Here is a 12,277-nt window from a genome sequence, read left to right as displayed (position 1 = left end):
GACGAGGGGAGGGGTCCATTCTAACTTGCACAAAAGTGTCAGAGGGACTGGCAGGTCTATATGCATCGCTCTTTTTCCTGAACCACCTCCTAATTTCTTTTTTAAAAAAATTATCTTTTGGCCACTGACCAGGGATCTAACCTGTGCTTCCTACGTTGACAGCACCAAGTCTTAACACTGGACCACTGGAGAAGTCCTTGCTGTTGTTTAGTAACCAAGTCTCTTTGAGACCCCATGGACTGTAGCCCACTAGGCTTCTCTGTCCGTAGGATTTCCCAGGCAAGAGTACTGGAGTGGGTTGCTATTTCCTTCTCCAGAGAATCTTTCCTACCCAGGGATTGAACCCATGTCTCTGGCACTGGCCGGTGTATTCTCTACTGCTGAGCCACCAGGGAAGCCTAGAGAAGTCCCCGAGCCATCTCCTAGTTTATTACTGTTAAATTTTTTCCAACTTCTCTGACTTTGGCTCATGCTTAGCTCCGCGAGGAACAGGATTATGTCTTCGCTTGCGGAAGACATACCTTCTGATGCCTAGCCCGCTGATGGGTATCTTAAGCCAGTATTTCAAGGCTGCAACTAAGTCCTAAGGATGTTTTCTCAGTCCATATCCAAACTGATGACTCTGAAACGAGAGCATCAGCAGTCCCTTCCTTGAAATTCTCACCTCTGCTGCCTCCTGGGTTTCCTTTTACCTCTCGGACCATGCATTACAGGGGATCAACTGCACCCGAGCACAATGAGGTGGAGCTGCATGGACTTTGAAGGCAGATGGGCCAGATTCCCGTCTCTGCTCCACCACCTTGCAGCTGCGAACCTTAAGAAGGTCCAGTAAGCTCCCTGAGCTCCACTGCCATCCAGATCTTTATCTATGGTCTTGATGTACTTACCGAGTTAAAATTCCTGTGCATCCTTGTATGTCTCATCACCATCTCAACTTCGATTCTAAATTATTATTACCTGTATTATTTGCCACCTTACCCAGAGGGCTTCCCTAGTGCCTCAGACAGTAAAAAACCTGCCTGCACTGTAGGAAACCTGGGTTAGATCCCTGGGTGGGGAAGATCCCTTGGAGAAGGAAATGGCAACCCATTCCAGTGTTCTTGCCTGGAGAATTCCATGGACAGAGGACCTGGTGGGCTACAATCCATGGGGTCACAAAGGGTCAGACACCACTGAGCGACTAACAACTTTACCCCGAACAGGCAATAAACAGCTGTCTCTCATTGGGCAGTAGGTGGCGCTGTCTCCCAAGACTCGACGCACTTTATTTTCCCCTCTGGGAGGCAGAATGACTCAGGGACCCGGGAATTTTCATTTCAAAATGAGTTTCAAATCTGGCCTTGTAATTCCTCAGAGCAAGACATACCTGGCTGTGGAAAGTTAGTTCTGATATATGCACATTCAGGAAGAGGGAGGGAAGAAGGAGAAGGGGGCATAAAACTATATAAGAGGAGGAGGGGTATAGCCCAGGAGAGACAGCCTGCTGCTGCTGCTGCTGCTGCTAAGTCGCTTCAGGCAGCCCACCAGGCTCCCCCGTCCCCGAGATTCTCCAGGCAAGAGCACTGGAGTGGGTTGCCATTTCCCTCTCCAATGCATGAAAGTGAAAAGTGAAAGGGAAGTTGAGAGACAGCCTGCAGAGCAGCGAAAGGCAGGGACCAAGGAAGAAAGTGCCAGTGAAGGATATCCGACGGCAGAAATAGCCAAGAATTTTAAAAAGCGGAAAGTCTAATGCTGAACCTTAATCTATCTGCGCCACGATTATGAAAAAGGAAGGGAGGGGAATAGGAGCTCAAGACTGGAGACTCAGGAAAAAAGGAGAATTCAGCAGAGCCCTTAGGAGCTGCTAGTGAAAGTAACATGTTCTAGGTGGGACCTTCTGGATTCTACCCAGTGGCATGGAGGAAACAGCCTGCAATGTACTGAGGCTATTAGTCATTCATCAGGTTGATAGAGTCCTTATTTTGAGTCCTATAGAAAGACTTCTCCTGAGAAGCACAGCCAGATGGAACTGTATGAATGCTTTGGTTGTTGAGGTGGCAGAAGGGGCTGAATCCACCCTGTATGGAAGGTGTACAAGCGACTGACTGACCGTCGGGACTTGGTTGGACACACCTGTTTTCAACAAAAGGATAAAACTATACGATAAACAAAAATGGGGAATTTATGAACTTCCAAACTCACTGAGGCTTGAAGAAGAAAGAAAAGGAGCCAGCAAGAGCAGAGATTGACATTAAGTGAGATGAAAAGTCAGGGGCAGATGGATGGGAGACCTCAGTAGAAAGACTTCAGAGACGATCTTGCTGCAGTAGCAGGGTGCACAGAGGAGGATCCTGAAGCTCCTTACCTGCTCTGGCCCTTTCCAGTGCTCTGGGATAGGCCCTGGCTACGTGTTTAACAGGGCCACGCTCTTCTGTAAAATTTGCAAAAGTAATATATTTTTAACCATAGGTAAGATTGCTGTCTCTTTCCTGGTATCGGGTGACTTTGGGGTGTGCGATCTAGCTAAGGACGAGTTAAGTTGGGCTTCCATTGTTCAGGTTAGTTAAGATTCATTAGTTATTGCTTAATAAGTTCATGAGTTATTGCTGGGTGTCCTCCATGTAGAAATGGCTTCCAGGAACACCTTTACCACCCACTGAGACAGCTCACCTGACCTCAGAGACTAAAGTGCAGGGTCAGAGAGTGTGTCATGACACATGTCCTGTGACATGTGGTACCAGACATCTGTGGACAGGGGAGTCAATAAATCCCTTCTACATCCCTAGATGTGGAAAATTTTAAGTGTAGGATTTAGTTTCACTGAGGTCTAGTCAAAATGGAAGTGCTTTTCTTCAGGAATATATTTAGCAATGTAACATATATGAATATGTATACATGACAAAATAAAATTATTTTTAACATATTTCTACATGAAATCAGTTGAAGTTATTCTGACACCAAAAAGCAATTTGGAAGAAAAACAATTCAGATCAAACCAAAATCAATAAGTGATGGGAAGAGATGAATGTTAAATAGAAGTAAAGAATAGAGTCCTAGGTTTTTTGATACTCAGTTGGTAGAATAAACCTATAAACATATTATATTTTTAAAACTTTATTTTATTTTTTAGTTGTCATTCCTTATTGATTTGGTATGAAATATTGACACCTAGAATCTTAGAACTCACAATACCTTTTTAGAACAAGGAATTAGCAATAAACAGGTCAGTGACCTTTAGCAATTTAAAGAGCTATTTAAGAGTAATCACTGGAGTGTTCTGAAATCTTAGAGCTCACAGAAGAAACTCTTAACAGAAGTTTCCCCAAAGTTAATGAACTAAAAATTGGCACATTATTATCAATAATGATTGTGAAACTGAAATAAATTTTTCTTAACTTTCAATTAAAAACATTATTAACCAAGCTAGAGAAAACGCCAAAGTGAAACCACTGGGTGTTGTTTCACTGGTGACTCCAAAGAGTTTCGGTACCACAGCTCTTTATATCTCGGTGCAGAAAGGAATTCAGAGAGAGGCAAAGTGATAGATATGAAGTGATTATTAGAATAGGAAGCTTGTGAGGTTTAAAGCGGACAGGTGAGAATGGACGAGAAATGCAATGCCCTAAGAAATTCCTGGGCTACAGTTTTATAATCAAAAGAAAAGTGGGGAACGGGAAAGCTTCCTTGTCTTTCTTGAATAGGCATCATGCTTCCATCATCAGCTCCTCCTCCAGATTGACCAGGGGAGTTTTCTTGTCCCTTTGTGGTCAAGCTGGTCCACAGATCATTGTTTTTTATGTGTGCAGAGAACATGTCTTAGGGATCTTTAATTTCCTGAGCTCAATGGGCAGGATGTGGGGCTCATGCCGTCATTTTAGAGGCATGTCTCCAGTGCTTCTGTTGCATGGTTTTGCTGCTGAACAAGCCTGCTTGGTTTTGTGGCTAAGCAAACCTTCTTTCCTGAGTAATCATTAATTTGCAGGGGTCTCATATTTTTTCTACTTACAGTCCCCTAGTAAGATTAACTATTTAATCACCTTCTTTGTCCTTTTACTCTGTCTCTATCAAAATGACTAATCATCACCAGAGAAAATGTATTACAAAGTTGTTGTCAAATGTAGGAGACAAAAGTATAGAGAAGGGGCGAGACTTCCTGAGGGGCTCAATCTCTCTTCATCTCGCATTGGCCTCTGAGGGGACTTTGTGGCAGCTATGCAGGCCCCAGCTGACCCCTCCAGAGAGGTGGGTCGTGCAGGAGACCAAGGTGGTCAGCATGGCCAGGTGTGGGCACAGGCAGTGGTGCTGCGCCTCCTGGGTGAGGGCAAGGCCGAGAACCCGCACCTGAGCCAGAAGACCCCAGGTCCATACGCATGAGTCCACCTTCAGAGTGCCTGCTCCTGTCTTCCCTAGAGGCAGAGATCACCCGCCAGTCCCTGGCTCCTCATGAGGAGCCTCACCTGAAAGGCCACGCAGAAGAAACTGTGGGTGAACGGCAGGCAGCTTCCCAGTTGTGAGATGGACTGCGGAAGATGCCCGGCTTTTTCTGAATTTCCTTCACTTCCTTTCTTGGCCACGTTTTCCTGGTAGTGGGGACCATTCATTGCTTTGGGCCCCTGTTTGCCCCTGAAGTCTCTACCAGGAAAAGGGGGCTGAGGCCCAGCCTTCTGTTCCATGTCAGGCAACGCTTCCTTTCCTAAGGCACTGCTTCCTGCAGTAGATGCCACTTCATTCTTGAAGCCTACGTTTTTTTTGCCTATACCAGCTCTTGGGTGCTTGGGGCCCACCTATTTCCTTGTTGCTGGAGGAGGGAGATGATTAAATGATTGTGATTGCAAATAAAACTGAGCAACTAAAAAAAAAAGTATAAAAATACAGGGAAAATATAGCGGTGACCAGTTATTTAAAAACATTTGAATTTTTTGATGTTTATGATATGTCAGCTTTTTAAACCTTGTAATTTGTTGCCATTGCTTTTTTCTCATTCTAAGTAAATATTCACTTTGATTCCTAATGTTATATCTCTAATTTTGTGTCCTTTTCCTTGAAGAGGCCCCAACAGTGTGTGAGCTTCAGGCTCCACAAACCTAACGCCCCACCCCTTCACTTCCCCTACCCTCCACCACTCCAATCCCCCCAACCCTCCCCATCCCTGCTATGAGCGTTTCTTTTCGGGGTGGGGGGCAGTGATGGTGTGATGTAGGTGGGCGCAGGTCTCCATCAGGAAGCCGTAAAGGAGATCTGAACAGTAAAAGAAGTTGCCCGGGAGCACTGGCTGGCGAGGCTCTGCGGACAGAGTGACAGGTGAGACGGCGAGTCCCCGCCCTGGCGAGAGTGCCCGACGGCCGGTCCACTCAGAAGTCCCTGCGGCAAGTTCAGAACCGTCCCCGGGGCGGGGCAGAGGCTCCACGAGCTCAGGTGGGTTGGGTTCCCCTCCTTGCAGCGATTCCAGAATTCCAGAAGCGAGGCTTGGACCTCGGGATTTGCAGAAAACCTTCACCAACAGGAGAAGGAAATGGCAACCCACTGCAGTGGAGAATCCCATGGACGGAGGAGCCTGGTGGGCTACAGTCCACGGGGTCGCAAAGAGCCGGTCACAACTGAGCAACTTCACTTTCATTTTCACCAACAGGCAACTGAGCCCTCACGTGTTTCCAACCATCTCTGTTTTTTTTTGTTTCGTTTTTTTTTTTTTTTTTTGAGGGGATGGCTTTCCTGGTCAAACATGTGCTTTGGAATTAAAAAAAAAAATCCACCTCAACTGAGACAATATTATCAGGATTAACCGCCAAATCGGTTGCTTTTTCGAAAACGGCTGTCGCTCATTCCCAGGTGGCAGCGGGTGCGCGCCGCGCGCCCCGGCTCTTTCCAGAGCGCGCTCACCGGCGGTCCTCGGCCCAGTCACCATAACGGTGCCCAACGGCCCAGAGCCGCCCCACTGGCCACGCCCTGCCCAGCCGCTCCTCCGCTCACTCCGCGGGTCGCCGCGGCCAGCACCCAGCTACCCTTTTCACATCACCCCGGGTGGTCTGAGTCCCCGCGCGCCTGCTCCTGGCTCTTCCTGACCCTGCGGATTTCAGGGTGCCGGCGTGGGTGCCCCACTTCGGTCCTCCGCTCTTCCGACCTCTTGCCAAGCAGTCATCTCCATTCTGCCCGTGCAGAAACCGAAGGCTCTGAAAGGCGGACCCCGAAGACCCCTGAGAGTGGTGACCAAAAGCATGTACTGTAAGTGACTGACCGTGGGAGGATTAACACTTGATTTCCTACAACAGAGGCAGCCTCAGAAAACTGGCCTCGGAATTTTCTCCCCTACAGGACCCTCAGTCCTTCCAGATGGCCCTATGCTGACCCATTTAGCAGGCGCTCTGGGCACAGAGCTCACCCCAAACCAATGGAATGAAAAAACTTTGTTTAGAAGTGAGGCCTGCAGAAACCTTAGGCTACAAACTTTAAATGCATCATTCTCTGAGAGGTTTCTCTTTGGCTCCTCTTCTGCCTCTAGAGCTGGGCTGCAGCTCCAATCTCCTTGTCACATCCTGGTCTGCAAACTGAGACTTAGGGGTCCTTATGCTGTATGCGGTGCAACTCCTTATGTTGCACTGAAGCTAGAATCCTCAGAGCCACCATGAAAGCTCATGCTTTCCAGGCACCAGCCTGACAAGATGCAGGAACAGGCTTTTTGTTTCTGAGCCTAGTAAGGAGGGCTGCTCTGACTCCAGCTCTTTTTGGAATATTAGGTGTGCAGGATGCAAGATTCTATTTCAGCTCTGTCTGGGGGTAAAAGGGCAATGTGTGTGTGCACCAGCAAGAAAAGCCCGTATAGACTTTATTACTAAAGGGAAAAGGAAGAAAAGAGGAAAATACATTTTCTGAAAGCTAAGGTTCAGAGAAGAGCAAACCCCTGCAAAAACTGAGGCCTGAATCAGAAAGTTTTCTGCTCTTATTAGTGGACTGAGTAATTCAGACTTCTTCCAGGTGAAGATAACTGAAAAAGCTGGATAAAATATTTTTCAAGTATCTTAAAATTCAAAGGGCCAGTAAAGAATGGCTGGGCCAAAGTTTGGGAAAGGAATCTGTAGATCTGAGCCCAGAACTTAAAAGTTGCTTCTGTCTGGGAACATTTGCTGATCCTGCATGTTGCTGAGATCCCAGACTGCGTTTTTGACGTAAGCCTTTAAAGGCTTACGGAACTAGAAATAGAGTCCCCAAGCCCCCAAAATATCAAGTGTTGAACTTGTTTAAGGTGACTCTAGGCTGCAGCGTCAAAAAAAAAAGAATCCTTCTGGGAAGAAGCTCACATAATCCTGGGCTTTGAATTATTTCTACAAATATGTCTTCAAATGTATCTAGCACACAGGCAAAAATAACCAGTCACCAGAGGGACAAGAAACCCCACCAGTAAGGAAAGCAGGGACGATAGAATTAGACTCACAGGGATTTCAGACACTGCCATTATTGGCAGAGACTAACGACTTTGTGTGTGCTGTGTTCGAGGAGATACAAGCCAGACTTGAAAGATCTGGCAGAGAAGGAGGAATTTTAATGAGTGGCATAGCAGATGTTAAAAAAAAATAACTTTAGCCTGAGAGAGTCACGGGTGCTGAAGTTATGAAATCATGGAAACTCAAGTGTCGTACTCTTGTTGGTCTATCTGAAGATCACACAGATTTGGAGACAGTAGTTCCTGTTTCCAGTTCAGCTTTTGATATCACAGAATGACATAAACAAAAAAATAAAGCATGTGATTTGAACTATATAATTTGTAAGGGTTGTACATTCATCTGGTTCAAAAAGTAGTGTATAAGAACTATGTACAAGATTTGCAACCATCCACCCCTATTCATCTCATCTGCTACTACCCACCCCCACCCCAGCCCCACAGGTAACACATTTATTAGTTTCTTATGTATCCTTTTGATAGGGATAGAATAGGATAGTTATACAAGTAGTTGTAGAAGTCCCCAAAGGGGCCTATATAGAGAAGGAAACCTAGGAAACTTTGGGAGGCCTTTGTAAGTCAGTGATGGCTCAAAAAAAAGCTATTGGAACATTATTCAATGAAGCAGTCTTGCTTAATTATAAAACCATAAACAAAACCACAAGATACGCCGGAGGCCACTAGATGGAAGACCACCACCCTTCTACTAATACAATAATCCTAGTTTGACCTCAGAGGGTCAGACAATTTCCTACCTAATATGAAGGAGAAGTTAATGCCTTAACGTCTGCATTATGTCTATCTGAAGGAAGTGGTCTTTTCCCCTATCCCTTTTTCTACTATAAATTTTAGTCCACTCAATTCAGGGCAGAGCCACCTTGCCTGCCTGCTTGCATCTCTTACAAGCGTCCTATGTTAGTAAATCTAATTCTTGCCTATCACCTGCCTCTCGCCGAATTCTTTCTGCTCTGAGACACAAAGAACCTGAACCTCAGTAAGTCCAGATATCGGGTGAGTGATTCTAATTAAAAGATTGGGGTTCAAGTCCCAAGCAGGGTTTTGGCTGGGTTTGCGTCCCAACCATGTGGGTTCGGTCTCAAACTGGGTTTTGGCTGGTCGAGTCCCAGCAAGTGGGTTCAAGTCCCAGTCTAAGGTAAACGGTTTCAATGTTTATGTAGGTAGAAGTAAATAGAAGTGTATTTATACTATATATATATAAACGTATATATATTTGTACTTTCCCCCTTTAAAGCAAAATTTTGCCAGCCAAATAATATTCTTTTTCACTTTTATAGCCTAGCTATCTTTTTCATGTCAGTACATAGAGCCCTTATAAGTTGGTTCAGTTTAATATGGCAACAAAATTATCTTGCACCAGGTTAAGTGCTGAGGTGATCAAGATGGAAAAACATTGCCATGAGTAAGGACTTTTAGTTCCCACTGCCTTAAGGGGAAATTTTACCATGTCGGTTTGGGAGGGGTTTTCTAGAATTTGTCCTGGATGTTCATCCAGCTGCTTCCCCATCTGTCTTGTGATTTGGACTCACTGGAGCAGCCGGCCAGCGTTAGATTTGCTGTGGACTGGAGATGCTGGAGATTAGCCCAGGGGTTTCTGGCAGCCTGGGCGTCACAGCTCTTCTGTGCCAGGTCTGGGCCAGAGTACCTTGCTGTCTCCTAGGAGAGAGGAGTATCAACTTTCCCCCTGCAGACTTAGCAGAATCTCTGAGTCAACTGAATAATCTGACTCAGATCAACTTTAAGGTGCTCTCAGGTCCCCGTGGTGCTAATGAACGGGATAGGGGACAATGGGTGGGTCAGACAAATAGAAATGTATTCTTATTGGGAACAAAAGCTGTCCATTTTAAAAGCCTCAAGTTATTCAACATCTAAAAAAAAGGCATTGCAATGTAGTTTTTTTTTTAACACTCTTAGGTTAAAAAAAAGTTACTAAGGATATTTTACCCGAATTAAAATAGCAAATATTGGAACAAATGTCCTTTAAACTAAAATAGTTTCTTTTGGGGAGAGAATTTGAGAGCCTTGGCACTTTCATCTCTTTACCTGATTCCAGGGTCAGGGCCCTCTGATCAAAGGTGCATTCTTTATCTACTGGAGAGTCACCAGTCCAAGTAAAGGGGGAGCCCCTCACTTGGCCCACACTCACCCCCGACTACCTTATATAGGAGCTGACTGAGCTTATATAGGCACGCTTTTCTGTTCCACCCACCTCTTCTTCCTCCTCCCCACCCTTGGGCTTAATTAGAAAGGTTTGGGAAGATGGAAAAAAGATTATTCCAGCAGATGAGGAAAGAACATATGTAGTTTTGCCAGCTAGAAATCAGGTGTCTCAGTGAAACTTGAATTTCAGATGATTTCATAATGTCTTAAGAAAGAAAGTGAAGTCGCTCAGTTGAGTCCGACCCCTTGGACTCCAGCTTACCAGGCTCCTCTGTCCATGGGATTCTCCAGGCAAGAATACTGGAGTGGGTTGCCACTGTAGTATTCGTTGTTTATTTGAAATTGCAGATTTAACTGGCTGGCCTGTACTTTTTATTTACTCAATCTGGCAATCCTACTGGCACATATGGGTCACAGAGTGTCAGCCTTACTGGAAAAGACAGTTTATCTTGAGGAGAAACTAAAGATAAGCTTAAATGGAAGGGAGGAGGCCTTTAAACATCAGCAGTTTAGACTTTGTCCTGTAGAAAACAGGAGTGACTGAAGATGGCTTTATAAAAATATTTATTTGGTTTTTTTTCCCTACCTTGTAGAAATACATTAATTGTAATATATTTGGCAAGTACAGAAAAGTAAAAAAGAAAATAAGTAGCCATAATTCCACCAACCAGCAATAGCAACTGTTTACGTTTTGCTGTTAATTGCCTTCCAATTGTTGCCTGATTATCATTACATTAGTTCGGCCCATTTTGCACTTCCAGGGTGGTGCAGTGGTAAAGAATCCACTTGCCAGTGCAGAAGATGCAAAGGACAGAAGAGTTCGATCCCTGGGTGGGGAAGTTCCTCTGGAGGAGGAAATGGCAACCTGCTCCAGGGGTTTGCAGAGAGTTGGATCCCGCTGAGGATGCAGGTAGGCCCATTTTGACCATCTATTGAAAACCCCACTTCCTGCCTTTTCTCCATAATATGTATTGCCCCTTAATGTATAATTCATTTGGTTAGCTAATTTGTTGGACTCTTCTCAGTGAGTGGGGCTTTTGTCTGCTTTGTCACTATCACTAGTCCTAGAACTGTGCCTGGCACATATAGAAATACTCGGTATCTGTAGGACAAATTTTTGGACATGGAATTGCTGAGACAAAAGATCTTAGGTGCATTTTTAAAGAATTTTATCTAGTATATGTTGCCAACATGCAGTTCAGAGAGGTTGAGCCAGCTCATGTCCCACCTAGAGCTTGGAATGGAAGAAGAACAGCCCCGAGTGCTGCTGTGTCCCATGGGAGGTGGGAGGGGTAGGGAGACCCCTTGTACAGAGTTGGCAACTCAGAGCTAGGGGTGAGGTGTAAGGTGGGCTTTATAGCGACATGGGCATTAATCTGCGTATTAATTTGCTAGGGCTGCCATAACAAAATACCACCACCTGCGTGGCTTCAAGCAGAAGAAATTCATTTTCTCACAGTTCTGGAGGCTAGCAGTGCACCATCCAGGCTGTTTTCTTTGAGGCCTCTCTCCTTGGCTTGCCACTGGCCAGCTTCACAGCCTTTCCTCTGCATGAGAGCATCTCTGATGTCTCTGTGTGTCCTAGTCTCTCTTCACAAGGACACCTGTCAGTTTAGGACCCCTCAATGGTCTTATTTTAACTTGGTCACTCTTTAAAGGTCCTGTCTCAAAATGATAGTCACCTCCTGAGGTACTAAGGGTTGGGGCTTCAACGTACAAATTTGGGTGGACATAATTTGGCTCATTACAATCTGCTTGGAAGACAGGACTTCAATTTTCCTAAAGTTCAGAAAGCAGCTTTCCTGTCCTCCCGAGGCTCCTCGGGCCAATGCCAGATCCTCACCCCCATCTACTGCGATTGGATTTCGAAGCTGTTCAACATCCTAGCATCCTCCTGAAAGAAAGTCCAGTCTGTGGTGTCTCAGAGTGAGGAATTACGAAGAACTCTGTGCTGGGCTCTGAGCACAGTACTTCTATGGTACAAAATGTTACAAAGTCTGATGTCTTCTGCTAAGGGTATGTTTAGATCCTCAGCTGCAACCATATTTTTACTTCTTCTTGCCAGTTTTCTTTTGATGTCATTTACTGCCCAGGTAGCCTAATTATGGAGGGTATGAGTTGAGGGTAGACTGTATTAGAATTCTCCAGAGAAACAGAACCAATTGATGTGTAGAGAGACAGAGATTAAAGAAATTGACTCGGGAGTTGCCTGGTGGTCCAGTGGTTAGGACTTGGTGCTTTCACTGTGGTGGCCTGGGTTCAATCCCTAGTTGGAGAGCTAAGTTCCGTCAAGAAATTGGCTCATGTGACTGTGGGTGCTGGGAAGTTCAAATTCTACAGGGCAGTCCAGGCAAGTTGGAGACCCAGGGAAGAGTTGATGTTGCAGTGAAAGGCAATCTGGAGTCTGAATTCTCTATTCTCTCCTTCTCAAGGGAAATTTTTCTCTTTTAAGGCCTTAAACTAATTGATGAGGCCCACCCACACTAGAGAAGGTAATTTTCTTTACTCAAAAAGTCTACTTAAATGTAAATGTTAAATATTAATTGTTAATCCCATCTGAAAAATACCTTCATAGCAGCATCTAGACTGATGTTGCCAAATGTCTGGGTACCATAGCCTAGCCATACTGACACATAACACTAGCCATCCTGCAGGTCAGTCCAATACTTTACAATTGTTTTAGGT

The sequence above is a fragment of the Oryx dammah genome, unplaced genomic scaffold (assembly GCF_014754425.2).
Source record: "Oryx dammah isolate SB20612 unplaced genomic scaffold, SCBI_Odam_1.1 HiC_scaffold_11, whole genome shotgun sequence".
Lineage (NCBI taxonomy): Eukaryota > Metazoa > Chordata > Mammalia > Artiodactyla > Bovidae > Oryx > Oryx dammah.
The sequence above is the reverse complement of the archived record's forward strand: the minus strand, read 5'-3'. Positions refer to the sequence as shown.